This window comes from Leopardus geoffroyi, chromosome D4 (genome assembly GCF_018350155.1).
Source record: "Leopardus geoffroyi isolate Oge1 chromosome D4, O.geoffroyi_Oge1_pat1.0, whole genome shotgun sequence".
In the NCBI taxonomy this organism is placed as follows: Eukaryota; Metazoa; Chordata; class Mammalia; order Carnivora; family Felidae; genus Leopardus; species Leopardus geoffroyi.
Genome location: NC_059342.1, coordinates 49987083 through 50002309, shown reverse-complemented (window position 1 = coordinate 50002309; position 15227 = coordinate 49987083).

Genomic DNA, 15227 nt, shown 5'->3' with positions numbered 1-15227 from the left:
AAGCTTACTAGTTTTGTCACACCTTTAGCTTCACACTTCCTTGCCTCAGAGGAAAAGCTTGCTGCTGCTGCTTCAACAGGGAAGGGCAGGGGTGCCTGGGTGGCTCAGTTGGTTAAGCATCTGACTTCGGCTCAGGTCATGGTCTCATGGTTTGTGGGTTTGAGACCCACTCCAGGCTCTGTGCTGTCAGTTCAGAGCCTGCAGCCTGCTTCAGATTCTGTGTCTCCCTCTCTCTCTGACCCTCCCCCACTTGTGCTCTGTCTCTCTCTGTCTCTCAAAAATGAATAAACGTTAAAAAAAATTTAAAAAGGGAAGAACAACAACAAGCATGAGCAAATGCCCGTAACTTCCATCCCTCTCACCACCAGACTTATTTATATCTTTTTTTCTTTATTTATTCTATTTTTTTTTTCGGAGGAGAAATGTTCTTACTTTTTCATCACTTTGAACCTCTCTCTTCCTGTGTCTACGTGGATCTCCATCTCCCAGTTAGCCTTTTTGACGATTTGCAATTTGATTTGCAAACTCTTCTCTGCACTGATCTCTTTCCTTCTTTATCAGACCAGAAACTGAAAAGTGTGTGTGTGTTTGTGTGTTTGTGGTGTGTATATATTGGCTCTATGACCTCAAAGTACTAGTCAATCTTTTATCTTCCGTTCACTCCCAAACTTCTTGGAAAAAGAAGTCTACCAGTATTGACTTCACTTTTTTACCTCTTCTAGACGTGGCTTCCAACCCCACTGTTAGGCAAAAACTTCCCCTACTAATCAAGGTCACCAGTGGCCTGTTTATTGCCATGTGTGTTGTTTCCTTCTCAGCCCCAAACTTACACAGTCTCTGAAGTATTTGGCACTTTTAGCCACTCTTGCTCTTTCTAACACTAATTTTCTCCACTAAATATTGCATTGTTACACTGGCCAGAGGCCTTAAACGAAACAGATGATGCTGTCAATAGGATCACTATAGGGGGCCAGTGGGAGACTATTTACAAAGGTATGAGCAGGGTTAGGAGAAAACAACAAACGATGAACCATTGCCCACCCAGTTGCCATGCCAAGGCAGAGGTGCATAGCTGTTGTGGAGAGTCTCCTGACCTGGGTTGTGGACTTTGGCAGAGGAATTCAGCCCACTCATGGCTATCTGGTGGGGAAAGAGCTGGGGGAGTAAATACTCCAACCTTATCCCCTTCCTTTCATCCCCTCACTGCTGCTGTGGCCAAACTCAGAAGCTGTAGGGAGGTCAGTGGTTTGATGTGGCTCCTCAAGACCAGCCTCCTCAGGGCATAGAGCACGAATGAGAAAGACAGGGTAACTGAAGTGACATATTGAAAATACCCAGCAGAGGAAACATGCATGCATACTTACAAAATAAGTGTAGACCATAAAAAGTAATAACACAACTGTCTTTCTACCATTTCTCTTACCCTCCGGGTGAAAGCTGGCTTCAGTGCTCTGTTTACCTGGATTTCCTCTCTCACTTAACCTTTTTCCCCTGAGAATTTCTTAATTTCTTGCCAGCTCATTGATAGATGTTATTTTTGTTCAGCATTCTTGACTATGTTCAGTGGAAAAGTCAAGGTGGATAGGGTGAGAATGTGCTGGAAACAGAAGTTCCTTGTTTCTTTTCAGAATACGTTTGCCTTGCCTTCTTAGTGTGGCAGGATGGAATTTTCACCTTGCTCTTTATTGCCCTTTTACTCCTCCAGGTAGAAGTCTTCGGCTTTTTATAAGAAAGAGGAAAGGAACAGATTTTTTTGTAAACATGTCATCTATCAAAATTATGCTTATGCTTTGTGAGGCTCTCAAAACAAGAGAGATGTTTCTCTGTCCTCAGACTGCTTCATCCTCTTGAGCTCTAATCCTGTACTTTCCCTCAGCTAATGGGCATCATTGTGTCATGAGAGATGTTCCAAACTAAACCCTTGTCCTCATCTGCTTCTGCTTCTCTTCCTGTCTTCTCCTCTTTGTTTAGGGGTACTGCTGTCCAGCGAGTTATTAAACCAGACACATTATGTTAGTAATGGCACTCCTTCTCCACATACTGGTCATTTCCCTGGGGCTTCTTGGGAGTAGATTGCCATTTCAAAGGCACAGCTCAGTGTGTTTCTTTTTCCCCATGTGGCTTGGCACAGACATTTGGACTAGAGCTCATTGTAGAGACTGTTGGGCTTCTCAGAAGTCAGGTTAGGCTTTCTGAACTCTAAAAGCCCTCCCATTCTTTTTCTCACCCTTGTACTTGTGCTTCCCACTACATCTTTGATAAATACTGGCGTAGCCTATGTATTTGATCCGCATTCACTTTCCTAGCAAATACAGAGAGAAGTCTGGGCAGGTGCATCAGCAGGACTGTTATGACCCTGTGTTCATTCTGGTGTCATACTCTCTCTGTGAACTCTGTAGAACTCTTTCAGCCTTGCCATCACCGTGCTATGGGATGAAGCTGTACAGCCTTATTTTGTCTATTTCCACTCATTGATAACCCTGATACTTTAATATGTTAGGGTTAGAGTTTTCCTTCCTTCTCTCCTTTCCCTTACCCCCCTCCCACATTCAGTCTGGTACCACTTCCTGTCAATTCTTTCCCTTAAATATGTCTGAAGTTATACCTCCTTTTTACTTCCACTGCAACTCTCCTATTTTGTAGGTTCTCATTGTGTCCCCCTTGAACTTCTATCTATGGGAGATTCCTAACCTATCTCCCTCTTTCCAGTAGGTCTCCACACACCTTCAAATGGTGCATATAGCATCCAGAATGAAACTTTCCCAAGTATAAACTGTACCATGTCAGAGATCTGTTAAATTTGCTGGAGTAGAGCTGTGTTACTGAAAGGAGGTGTCAACTCTTCCCACATCTAGCATCTGAGATTAGCATCTGTCCTTGATGCTGGAGAAAATTACTGGGAACATTGCTATGCACCCAAGTAGCCTTCACGTCCACTGGAATTCCTGGGTTGTCCTGTGGTTTTCACACATACGTGGCCTGGTATTTGCAGGTCCTAGATACTCCTCAAATCTTTGCCCTCGCATCAAGCTGGAAAAATTTAAGCCAGTTTAATGAGAGCTACATTTCTTGTGTGTATGAGCCAAGAAGCAGAGTGAGTCCTGAGGAGAAATATTTCCCCCCTAAAGACACGCCACTTTATGCAAGATGTATTTCTCTCGTCACCTACAGAACAATATTTAGGTTTATTAGGACTAATCCATTCATCTCCAAAGCAAGTAAATCTGTATTCTCTTTTGTTTCTGGTTTTCACGAAGGTGGAGTGAGTTGGAAGGTCACTAAACTAAGCCCTACCCTTTGCTCGCCCTGAACCTAACTTACTCCCATTCTCCAATCTGGAAGTAGCTGAGGATTGATTATCTTTCAAACTCAGTAAACATTTGGTTAATTTCCTTTTTATTATTCTGAATCTCTTTCAAATTCTGCTTCTCTGAAATGCTTCATTTCTTCATATTTCTAACTCAGTTTCATCCTCACTTCAAAGACTTTCCATCAATGTACTCTAACTCCTCTCCTTTTTCAAGTCTTAGCTTATTGATGTCTTGTTTCATGTCTAGAACAACTCCAGGTGGTAGGCACAAGACAGGGGCACTGGTGTTAGCTTTGCATAAGAAGGCAAACAAAAAGGTTGAGTGTGTGTATGTATGCCCAAGGTTAGATCGCTATCTGAAAGAGTTTCAAATGTTTTGACTGAGAGGGTATGGAAAATCTGTCCATACAATTAAAAAAAAAAAAAAAGAGCAGCAACAATCATCTGTAAAATCAATAGAAATTTTGAAAAATGCCTTGAATATGCATTTCTAAAACAACCAAACAAATGGAAGAATTTAGATAAACATGGCCAGGTCACCTAATGCCCACGTTAGTTTTGTGTGCTTTTAGGCCAATTGTTTCCATTTGTAAACCCAAGTTGTCAATCTTACCATTTCTTAAAACATCAGATATACTTTAGGTTAAAAAAAACACCTCACAAAAATGTTACTTTTGAATTCCAAGCCAGAGTGAAATTTAATCGCAGAGTTATAAACCCTCCAAGCAAGGGTTTATCTGGAATTGCCAACATAACCACAAGTTCAGCAATGCAAATGACACCGCTATAATAAAGGAAATAAGAAAGCTTTCAATATGTTGTCTAAGAAGTTGAGCACATTGAAAGTGATTTATGAGCAAGCAGACTAAACATTTAAATGCCTTTCCTACCAATGGTATATTTTTCAATACAACAAGCGCTCTCCTATATGATTCTGCATTCCACGACCGTGCTGCTCCTGACAATATAAGCCCTTTCTGATAGGGTAACATTTCCAATCCAAGATTAAAATCTTGGAAACTTGTCAACAGAAAAGGATGATAATATGAGTGAAACTGCAGCTATCAAAGAAAAATGCCTTGCAAGTAATTTCTGTAATGGTCAACTTCTAGTAAATTTCTCTTCCCCTTTACTTGTAAGTAAAGGGGTTGGCCTGAAGGTCATTTTAATATTTTGGATAAGTACAGTTACAAACCAGAAATTCATGAACACAGGAAATGGCAAGTCATTTAATACCATGAAAATCAACTTTTTGCATTGCCTTTCTTATTTCCATTTCTAATGCCGATTGTAGGGAATATTTTTCTTTTGGTGAATAAAAGTTTAAGCAATGAGTTGACAATAAACCCTTGAACTTCATGAGGCACTAAAAATTAAAGGATCAGAGAGTCTTAAGTTTTCTTGAGTGTATTTCCATAATTTTTCTATGTAACTTTATTTAATCTTCCACTACTCCAGAGACTAGGACTGAATGACCTTCTAGGTCTTTTCCATTTTTTTCTTCTTATAATTCTCTTTTTCTGTTTAGGATGTGGGTGATCTCTCTAATCTCTGGTGTGCCCTTGGCTATACTGCAGGTAAATTGGGGTGATTCTCAGTTTTACCAGCTACACGGGATGGAGTATTAAAAAGCATTTGTGGGCCAGAAAGGGTATCTGACAAAGTTGAAACCATTTGTACATTTTTATTACTATGATCTTTTTAGAATATTTTATTCCCATCATACACTATCGCCTTTAAAGTGAATTTCAAATTCTAACTTCTTATTTTTTCTTTGGTTAGACATATCTCGCCTCTTTAAAGTTCTTTTCTTCTCTCAGTACATAGCATTTTCCTTGTCACTGGTCTGAATACTTCAGATCACAAAAATATATGTGTGCACACACACACATGTATTCTTTTTCTTCTTCAATACTTACCCTTTCATTTATTTAATGATCAGTCAAGTGTCATTCAACACATAATTAAAAAAAAAATTTTTTTTAACGTTTATTTATTTTTGAGACAGAGAGAGACAGAGCATGAACAGGGGAGGGTCAGAGAGAGAGGGAGACACAGAATCTGAAACAGGCTCCAGGCTCTGTGCTGATGGCTCAGCTCTGTGCTGATGGCCCGACGCGGGGCTTGAACTCACGAACCGCGAGATCATGACCTGAGCCAAAGTCGGACACTTAACCGACTGAGCCACCCAGGCGCCCCTCAACACATAATTATTAATCATCTACTACTTTCTGCCATTCAGGCCCAATGTTGTGCTCTGGGAGATGCAGTCCTAAATTAGACATGCACTGTTTCAGGTAGCTCAAGGTCTGATAAAGGGGCTAGATGTATTGACCAGCCATCATACTTCAGATAAAACTGAGGGGAAACAGAGAGGAACAAGGCTCATAGAGGGCGAGTATGTTCAGTGGCAGGGGACAGAGAAATCTTCCTTAGAGCGGTGCTTCTCAAAGTGTGGTCCCTGGATTTTAGCGTCATCATCACCTGGGAACTTGTTGGAAATGCAAATTCTCAGGCCTCATTCCAGACCTACTAAATCAAAAATTCTAGGAGGGGTCTTCTGTCTGTTTTGTAACAAACCCTCTAAGTCATTCTAATACTTGTTCAGGTTTCATAATCACTGTCTCAGAGGAAGTAACAACTTGCAAGGAAGAGATGCTTTATTTACCATCAGGCTCATTTACATAATTGATACCTCTTGATAATGAAGTCATCTAAGATTTCCCATTGTTCTACGTGGCTATAAACTCTACAAAAAAAAAAAGAAAAGAAAAGAAACAGCTTTCCACATTTATACTTTGTCTATGCAGCACACATATAAAGTTTTTTTTAAAGCTTTATTTATTTTTAAGAGAGAGAGGGAAAGACATAATGTGATTAGGGGAGGGGCAGAGAGAGAAGGGGAGACACAGAATCCAAAGCAGGCTCCATGCTCTGAGCTGTCAGCACAGAGCCTGATGCAGGGCTTGAACTCACAGAGTGGGAGATGATGACCTGAGAGGAAGTCGGACACTTAACCGACTGAGCCACCCAGGCACCCCTACGTAGCACACATTTAAATGGTTTAAAGGTAAAAGGCAAATAACTAATTACTTTAGACTTGTGTAATTCAAAACACCATCATTAATAACGACCTGGATTATTTGAAACCTAGGTAGACTGAACTGACCAAATTAATTAAACGAATGTTCCTGGAAATCCAGTTTGGTTTTTGAATGTGAGAACATCTATGTCCTAGGGCAAAATATTTTGGAGCACTCTTCTGACCTATTTCTGGGAGATGATTGAGCAAATTTCCAATTTTATCCCTATGGAATAAGAGCAGGATTCACCTTTTTTTTTTTTTTTATCCCACACCCGCTTCTCCATGGGAATGAAGGACAATGAAAGAAAAGGAAATAAACCAAACAACAAAAAATGGCTGATTCAGTGATGTTTTTAATTATTGTTCACATTATAAGTAAAACTTGGTAGATTTTATTTTTTGATAAGAATATATACTTATGTATAAGAACCAACTTTATAAAACTGCTGGTGAGTTGTTTTATAAACAATCCTGTGAAAATTAAATGGGTATCTTAAGAAATAAAACTCAAAAAGAGTTGTTCATTGCATAATGGTAATGTGAGAGTTTTCACAATTTTCATAAATATTATGCCGTATTATTTTTTTTTTTTCAACGCTTATTTATTTTTGGGACAGAGAGAGACAGAGCATGAACGGGGGAGGGGCAGAGAGAGAGGGAGACACAGAATCGGAAACAGGCTCCAGGCTCTGAGCCATCAGCCCAGAGCCCGACGCGGGGCTCGAACTCACGGACCGCGAGATCGTGACCTGGCTGAAGTCGGACGCTTAACCGACTGCGCCACCCAGGCGCCCCTATGCCATATTATTTTATATCTTCTATAACAATGTTATTAACAATCCAACCTACTGTTATAATGATTCAGATATGACATGTTACAAATATAATTACCCTGAGATATAATTACAAGTGTAGTGGATCACTAAGTTCTTTAACTTTCTCTCATCATTGTTAAAAATATACCTTTACACACAACATTAAAATATTATTTTTTTTTAAAGTTTATTTATTTTGAAAAAGAGAGAGAGAGCACCTGTGTATGAGTGGGGGAGAGGCAGAAAGAGGGAGAGAGAGGAGAATCCCAAGCAGGCTCCATGCTCAGCACAGAGCCAGTCATGGGGTTCAGTCCCATGGGCTGTGAGATCATGACCTGGGCTTAAATCAAGAGTCGGACTCCTAACTGACAGAGACACCCAAGCACCCTAAATATATTCTTATTTGTTAATTTTTTAAATGTTTATTTATCTTTGAAAGAGAGAGAATGAGAGTGTGTGAGAGGGGGAGGAACAAAGAGAGAGGGAGACACAATCTGAAGCAGGCTCCAGGCTCTGAGCTGTCAGCACACAGCCCGATGCAGGGCTTGAACTCACAAACTGCGAGATCATGAACTGAGCAGAAGTCGGGTGCTTAATGACTGAGCCACCCAGACATCCCACCCCTAAATATATTCTTAATTTTTCATTCTCCTCTGATTTATTTTAAGCTGCATCATCTCTCTATTGGACTTTTTCAATACTTGTTAACTTGACTCTCAGCTTTCTGTCTTTATGCCCCCAACCCCCACCTTATTCTAACCACATTGCCACCAGATTTATCTCTAACATGCGTATAAATCATATCATTCCCATACTGAAAGTTCTTAACTGGCCCTCTCTGGGATAAAGCCTTTCATAATTGGGTGCTTATTGATTTCTCAATTTTCATCTTACACACCTAGCTTACCTCTTCTCTCAAGCAATATAAGCTTACATACAGTTTTTTGAAATTACCGACTCTTTGCTTGCTCTGTGAGTTTGAGACAGCTGTTTCCTCTGCCTGGAATGCTCTCCTCTTCCTAGAAAGCCTGGATAACTCATGCTTATCATTTGCCACTAGGCATCATCTCTTTTGTTAGGGTTTCCTGCCTCCTCCAGTAAGCTGAACTCCTTCATATTTGTCTCCTTACAATAATACAAATTATTTGCCGATGTACACACATAGCATGTAAGTAAAACATGTCCAGGGGTGTACACGCAGACACCATCTTTAAGGTAAATACTCCCATTGTGTAGGGAAGAAGAAAATATAACTATATTTGCAATGATTTATTTCTTGAAAAATAATTTGAAGCCCAGATGGCCCAAAGTTCAGATTAGATCAACTTGGGTAGTGGATAGATGGGTATCTGATTTAGTTTTCTCTGTACTTTAAAAAATATGTTTAAAAATATTTCATCATTTACATAGATTGAAAAACTATAGCAGCTTACGGTTCAATCATGGAACAGGTAACCAAGGGAGCTTGTAGAATTTCTGCTTTGGGAGACTACAAAATCTATGATTAAGAAAGAAAAACTTTAGGCTACAAGCTATAGGTTCAACTGCTCTCTATAATTGTGTTCTAGTCTAGACTTGAGCATCTCCATTTATAGGAAACCCGTGCCTTTCAGGGTATCCCACCTGGAATTACTGCTCTGTCCTACTTCTACTTCTCGGAGGACACTGAGTTAGCTGTGGGTTCTCTCTGTTCAACATTTCCTTCTGCCTTCTCCACATGATTTTATTGATGGCTTTCATCATCCTGATCACTCTTATCAGCATAGGGTCCAGAGTTTCTCAGGGCATGGTGCCCAACATGAATTCAATCTGCATAGAGAAGAGCAGAAGCATTGCTTCACTCACTCTAGACACTTTATTGGTCTCACATCACCTCAGGTTTATATTGACAGTTTTTGAAAGTTGAATCACACAAATGGATTATTGGAAAGTTGCTGCTGCCAAGTCTGGATTCCTCCATTCTCTGTCTGTACAGTTGAATCACTAGCCCTTCACATAGGAGCTAGCCTAAAAGGCTAGAAACAAATTGTTTACTGAATTAAATATTTTGTTGAATGTACAGTGACTCATTAATTAATTCTTTTTGGGTTCTAATGTTCAATTGGCTATGAGTCTGTGCAATGTAGTATCATTCGGGCTGTATTCAGTACCCTCCCCGCCCCCCACTGCCCTCTGTGCCTTCTGTCTGCTCCCAAGGGTATCATGAGAGAACTTGCCAAAAGCTTTTCTGAAATCTAGGTACACAATTTCTACTCTATTTCTCTGATCTCCCAATGTAGCAACTCTGTCAGTAGGAAATGAGGTTGTATATATACATATACATATATATACGTATATATATATACATATATATAAAATATACTTATATAAATTATAAGTATATATAAAATATACTTATATTATATAAATATATATATATATATAATATACTTATATATTTATTCTTATTTATTCCTAGTGACTTCATGCTGAGTTTACTACTTCCTTTTCTAAGCGTTCAGAAACCATAGTTAAAAAAAAATTGTTCTGGAGTCTTGATCCAGATTGATGTCAAACTCAGTGCTCTGTAGTCTGTGAATACATGTTCTTTCTTTTTATAAATACAAATGACACTTGCCTGTATCCAGTTTTCCAGGAACTGTATTCCACTGCAGCATTCCTAAAGTTCATCAACAGTAATTCAGTCATATCTGCAAGTTCTTTGAGTACTTTGAGACATGTTTGTTGGATATGCTGGGTCTAGAATTTGTTGGGAACAGCCCCTTTCATCTCACCTGCTAAAGAATACATCTATCCTCTACTTGAGAAGGGAATAGAAGATTGATTAGCCCAAACTGTAGTTGAGGTCCTGCTTGGTTTGATGGTCACTATCAAAGTGAATCAAGTCAAGAGAACAAAGTATTCTGAAAGGGTTTGATGCATGTGCTGTTTGATGCTTGATGCTTAGATTATACAATGAAATAAAGGTAAATCCCTGCACTTATAAATCTGATGGTTATGTTGGGAACAATAAGGCTTATTATGCCATAACATGTATGGTTCAGTTTGGGAGCTAAGCTAAGCTTTGAAGAACACAATCCTTGCCATCAAAAGGAATTAAACAATAACTCGAGTTGTTTGCTGCTATTCCATGAATACTATCAAGAGCACAGAGACACTCTAGAAAAACTCTTTAAAGTTCCCTTAATTTCATTCCTCTCATATTACAATTGACCTCACGCTCATCTCTTTGTCACCCCTGAACGTCTCCTCTAGCCCTCCACAAGTGTCTCCCTACACTTCTCTTGTATGTCTCCTCATCTCTCCTTTCTTTCTCTTTGTCCATCTCAAAAGCCCTCAAAATTGCTCTGCAAACATGTCTCCTCTTGGAGGAAGAGAACAGGGAAGAGACTGAAGGAGGCCATGCCAAAAGTTCTTAGTGGAATAGAGGGAATGTTGAGAATGTTCAAAGGTTAATAACTTTCATTCTGCCCTAATTACATGTTAGATATAATAAAATATGGCATCAGATAGTATAAATACAGACTGGGTCGTGTGACAGGCAGTAATTGATAGAGAAAGGAAAATCAACCCAAGCTCAAGAAGTCAAGACATTCTGAATGGAGGTGAAATTTAATCAGGGCTCTGAAATTGCAAATATAAGGGAGGAGGTGTATTTAAAATATTCTTTCTTTTAACATTTATTTTATTTATTTTGAAAGAGAGTGTATGCTAGTGGGGGAGGGGCAGAGAGAGAGAAGGAGAGAGAAAATCTCAAGCAGGAACCGCACTGTCAGCACAGACCCAATGTGGGGCTTGATCTCACCAACCATGAAATCATGCCCTGAACCAAAATCAAGTCAGATGCTTAATGGAATGAGCCACCCGGGTGCCCCCAAAATATTCTTTTAAGGTTGTAGTATAGTTATGGTGTCTATTGGTTGTTTCAGTGGCCAGAGACTGTTAGCAAATTCTAAGCCTGGTTGTATGTTAAGGTGAACCTTCATTTGTGGTAAAATCTGTATTTGAGTTGATATATTAATATATAACTATATATATATGTTGTTGGGCATATTTTTTTAAATGTTTATTTTTTTTGAGAGAGAGTGAGCAGGGAAGGGGCAGAGAGAGAATGAGAGAGAAAGAATCTCAAGCAGGCTCTGCTCTGTCAGCTCTGAGCCCCATGCAGCGTTGTATCTCACGAACTACGAGATCATGACCTCAGCTGAAATCAAGATTCGGATACTTAACCGACTGAGCCACCCATGCGCCCCAAGTTGGGCATATTTTGATATTCTGGTTGGAGAACGGTAGGGCAATGGTTCTACCGGTGAGCCAGCCACTCATGCTACCAGAATTGCTGGCAGGGCATAAGGTGGGAGTGCAAAGCAGAATGGCAGGAAGAATAATAGCTGATAAAGAGTGAACAGTGTCTTGGTCCTCGTGGTCTTTACTACATGTTATCTCCTATGTAAAAGGTTCCCGTTTATTGAATGCCTCCCTGTGCCAGGAATGCTACTAGGTATTCGTATACCTCATTCCCTTTATTTGTTTACAATCCTGTGTGAGAGTCAGTTGTATCCTCATTTTACAGGTAAGGAAACCGAGCTCAGAGAGCTGAAGTTATTGGGTCAATGGTCACACCACTGCTAAAAGTCAGAAACAGGATTTGAACTCAGATGCATCTAATTCCAAAGCTATTCCATTTTTATTGCATGACACTATCTACATGAAAACAGATCAGGACTTGAAGAGACTTTTCTGCTTGTCTTCATAAAATATCTTGTCACTGAAAGGCGGAATTCCATCCCGTATTTCAAACTGATTTCCATATTCTGCAAGTTCTGTTAAATATATGTTTTTCTTTTTATATTCAAGAATCAGTGTAGTATAATTGTTTCGATGAAGTAATGTCATACAGACGAATGTATTTTCACAGACATTTTCTCTACTCGGGAGTTAATAATATCAGGAAAGTGAAATCTGCAAAGATAACTTCTTGCTGCTTGATTATTTACTGCAGGAGAATAGTGCTTGGTGAATGTTTGGCCCTTGGCTGAACTGAGTTTTCTAGTTATTAATGCAACAGGTGCTGCAAAATGAGGTCTGTGAACTGAAGGCCAATTTTAGTGCAGAGGATAAAATGTGAAGCAATAGATAGCTCAGGAGAGGACATGGTATATGGGGATACAGTGTCCCCGCAAGCGACAGATGTATATTGCTGAGCAAGGCCTTCTCCAAAGTGCCCTGGCCGTTAATCCAATCAGAACACTGAGCTCTAAATTAAAGCAGGAAAAGAACAGCAGAAAGACAGAGCACCTATAACCTAGAGCACTGTAGGAACTAAAAGCTTCTTTTTTCTGTGTTTCTACTAGTTTCCATTTCTTTACAGGAATTTGGAATGGCTAGGTGGAAACACTTGGGTTAAAAATGCGGATGTGCGAGTGGGGATTATATTTTGAGAGGGCAGCTGACTGGAGACAAGCAGAGATGCCAGGATATTCCCGTGTGAACATAAAAGCACTCCTCCTCACCCCTTCACTGTGTGTTTGTGTGCGTGCATGAGTGTACCTGTGTGTATTGAGGGCAGGGAATTAGGAAAGGGGACAGCTTCTTTTCAAACAGTCCTGGCCAACAGTGTCTTTCTCTCAGCTGGGAGGGTTTTTGGTAGGAATAAGCAAGGGATGCCAGGACCACGTCTCAACAGCAGCCTTTACACTGGAGCTTGTCCACTCTTTTGCTCAGTTCCTACCCTGGCCACCACGCGTACCTATGGACACATATCCTGGGTTGCCTGTTTGACAAAGCAGATTTTTTACAAATGTTTTTTTTTTGTCCATCTATATATTCATCCATTCAGATACATATACTGATTTTCTAGTCTATGGCAGTTGCAGGCACTGGGAATAAATATTGAGTTAAATACCTTCTCTCAAGATCACACAATGCTGTAGAGGAGTGAGGCATGTAAAAAAGTGATTGATAGCCATAAAACAGTTGCATAAAGATACAGAATTGGTGTAAAGGAAGGTGTGGTCAAGTGTGCTAGCCTGAGCCTGAAAGCACTCCAGAAAAGCTTCAGGGTAAAGATGCTGGGTTAAGTCTTCAGAATCAGGCTCACTGAGTTTAAATACTGATTGTTCCACTTTAAAAAAAAAAAATGTTGATTTATTTGTGTGTGTGTGTGTGTGTGTGTGTGTGACAGAGAGAGAGAGAGAGAGAGAGAGACAGAGAGAGAGAGACAGAGAGAGAGAGAGAGAGAGAGAGAGAGAGAGAGAAACAGACATGAGCAGGGGAAAGGCAGAGAGAGAGAGACAGATAATCCCAAGCAGGCTCTGTGCTGTCAGCCCAGAGCCCGACACAGGGCTTGAACTCAGAAACTGTGAGATCGTGACCTGAGTCAAAATCAAGAGCTGGATGCTTAGCTGACTGAGCCACCCAGGCACCCATGGTTGTGCCACTTTGGAGTGGAATAAACTTGGACAAATGACTTAACTAAGCTTAAATGGCCTCCCTAGAATGCAGGACTAGTATTTACTTCATCTGGTTCTTGTGATAATGTAATGAAATGAGACCATGTGGAAAGAGTGGATGGCGTGATGCTTGGCATATGGAAATTACTCAGAAATATTTGTTGTTGTTGTTATTGTTACTGTTTTGCTGTCATTATTTTTGAAAAGAATAAGGCTTCCCAGTGGACATATTTCAGCTGGTCCTGTAAGAGTAAATTGTGGTCTTGAGGCCGGTAACTCGAGAATGGCAGTAGGGGTGACGGTTGGGGTGGGTGCGGACTTTTCAGAAGAGGAAACAGAACATGTAGTGGCCTGGGGGCCCCAAAGAGCATGCTGTATTTGTAAGGAATCAGCCATCCCTGGCGTCTCATGAAGAATGAGTTGTGCTCCATATACTTTATTTAGCTCTCCTCCATTCCATCTCTTACCACACTACTTTGTAGTTGCTTGCATTTCTGGTTTCACCATTCTGATTCAAGCCATCTTCCTTCTGTAATGTCGTTGGGCTCCTGAGGCCCACTTACTTGTCTCTCCGTCTGCCCCTGCACTCATCATGCTGCATTATGATAACTTGGGGGACATACCTTTCTTCCCCAGGATTCTAGAGTGTCTTGTTCAGTTTTGTCTTCCCGGCCCCTAGCCTAATGCTGGCACCTAGGACTCTGGACCTGTGGAAACTGCTCTTGTTCATTTAAAAAAGGCATCAGGATGAGAAATCATCAGTAAGAATGCAACATTTCATTCTTGCCAAGAAGATCCGAGGCACTGAAACAGAGAAGCACTCTAGTTTCTAACTGAGGCATAGAACTTCAAAAAGGGTTTTTTAGATACAACTTTCTACATTTATATGAACTTGCAGTATCCAAGGAAATAGAAGCCTGAGTCTATTACTGAACGCAGGCATCATGTTAATCATTTATACACAGTCTTGCTTGGCTCTGAGCTTATCAAAAGCCCTTCAGTTGCTTCCTTTTTACCTGCCTGTCCTTTCCCCCAATCCTGTAATAGCCTTGTCTTTTCCTGTGACTGGTGAGATGCCTCATGGTCCCTGTTCACATATGGTCTCCTTGTTGCAGCATGTTAGTAAGCACTATCCTTGGTGGTCTTTATAAGATAAGGTTTGATGTATAGTCTCTTGGAACACAAATTCTGGGCCCACCCCTCTTCTTTTTTTATTTATTTATTAAAAAAAAATTTTTTAATGTTGACTTATTTTTGACAGAGAGAGACAGAGCATGAGTGGGGGAGGGGCAGACAGAGAGGGAGACACAGAATCTGAAGCAGGCTCCAGGCTCTGAGCTGTCAGCATAGAGCCCAACACAGGGCTGGAGCTCACAGACCGCAAGATCATGACCTGAGCAGAAGTCGGATTCTCAACCGACTGAGCCACCCAGGTGCCCCATGGGCCCACCCATCTTCTAACTGAGAGACCTGGAGCAATAAATAGGGTACATGGTTGAAAATGTGGGCTCTGGGTTAAGTCTGTCCTGCACGGATACTATCTAATGGTGTAACCTTAGACAAGT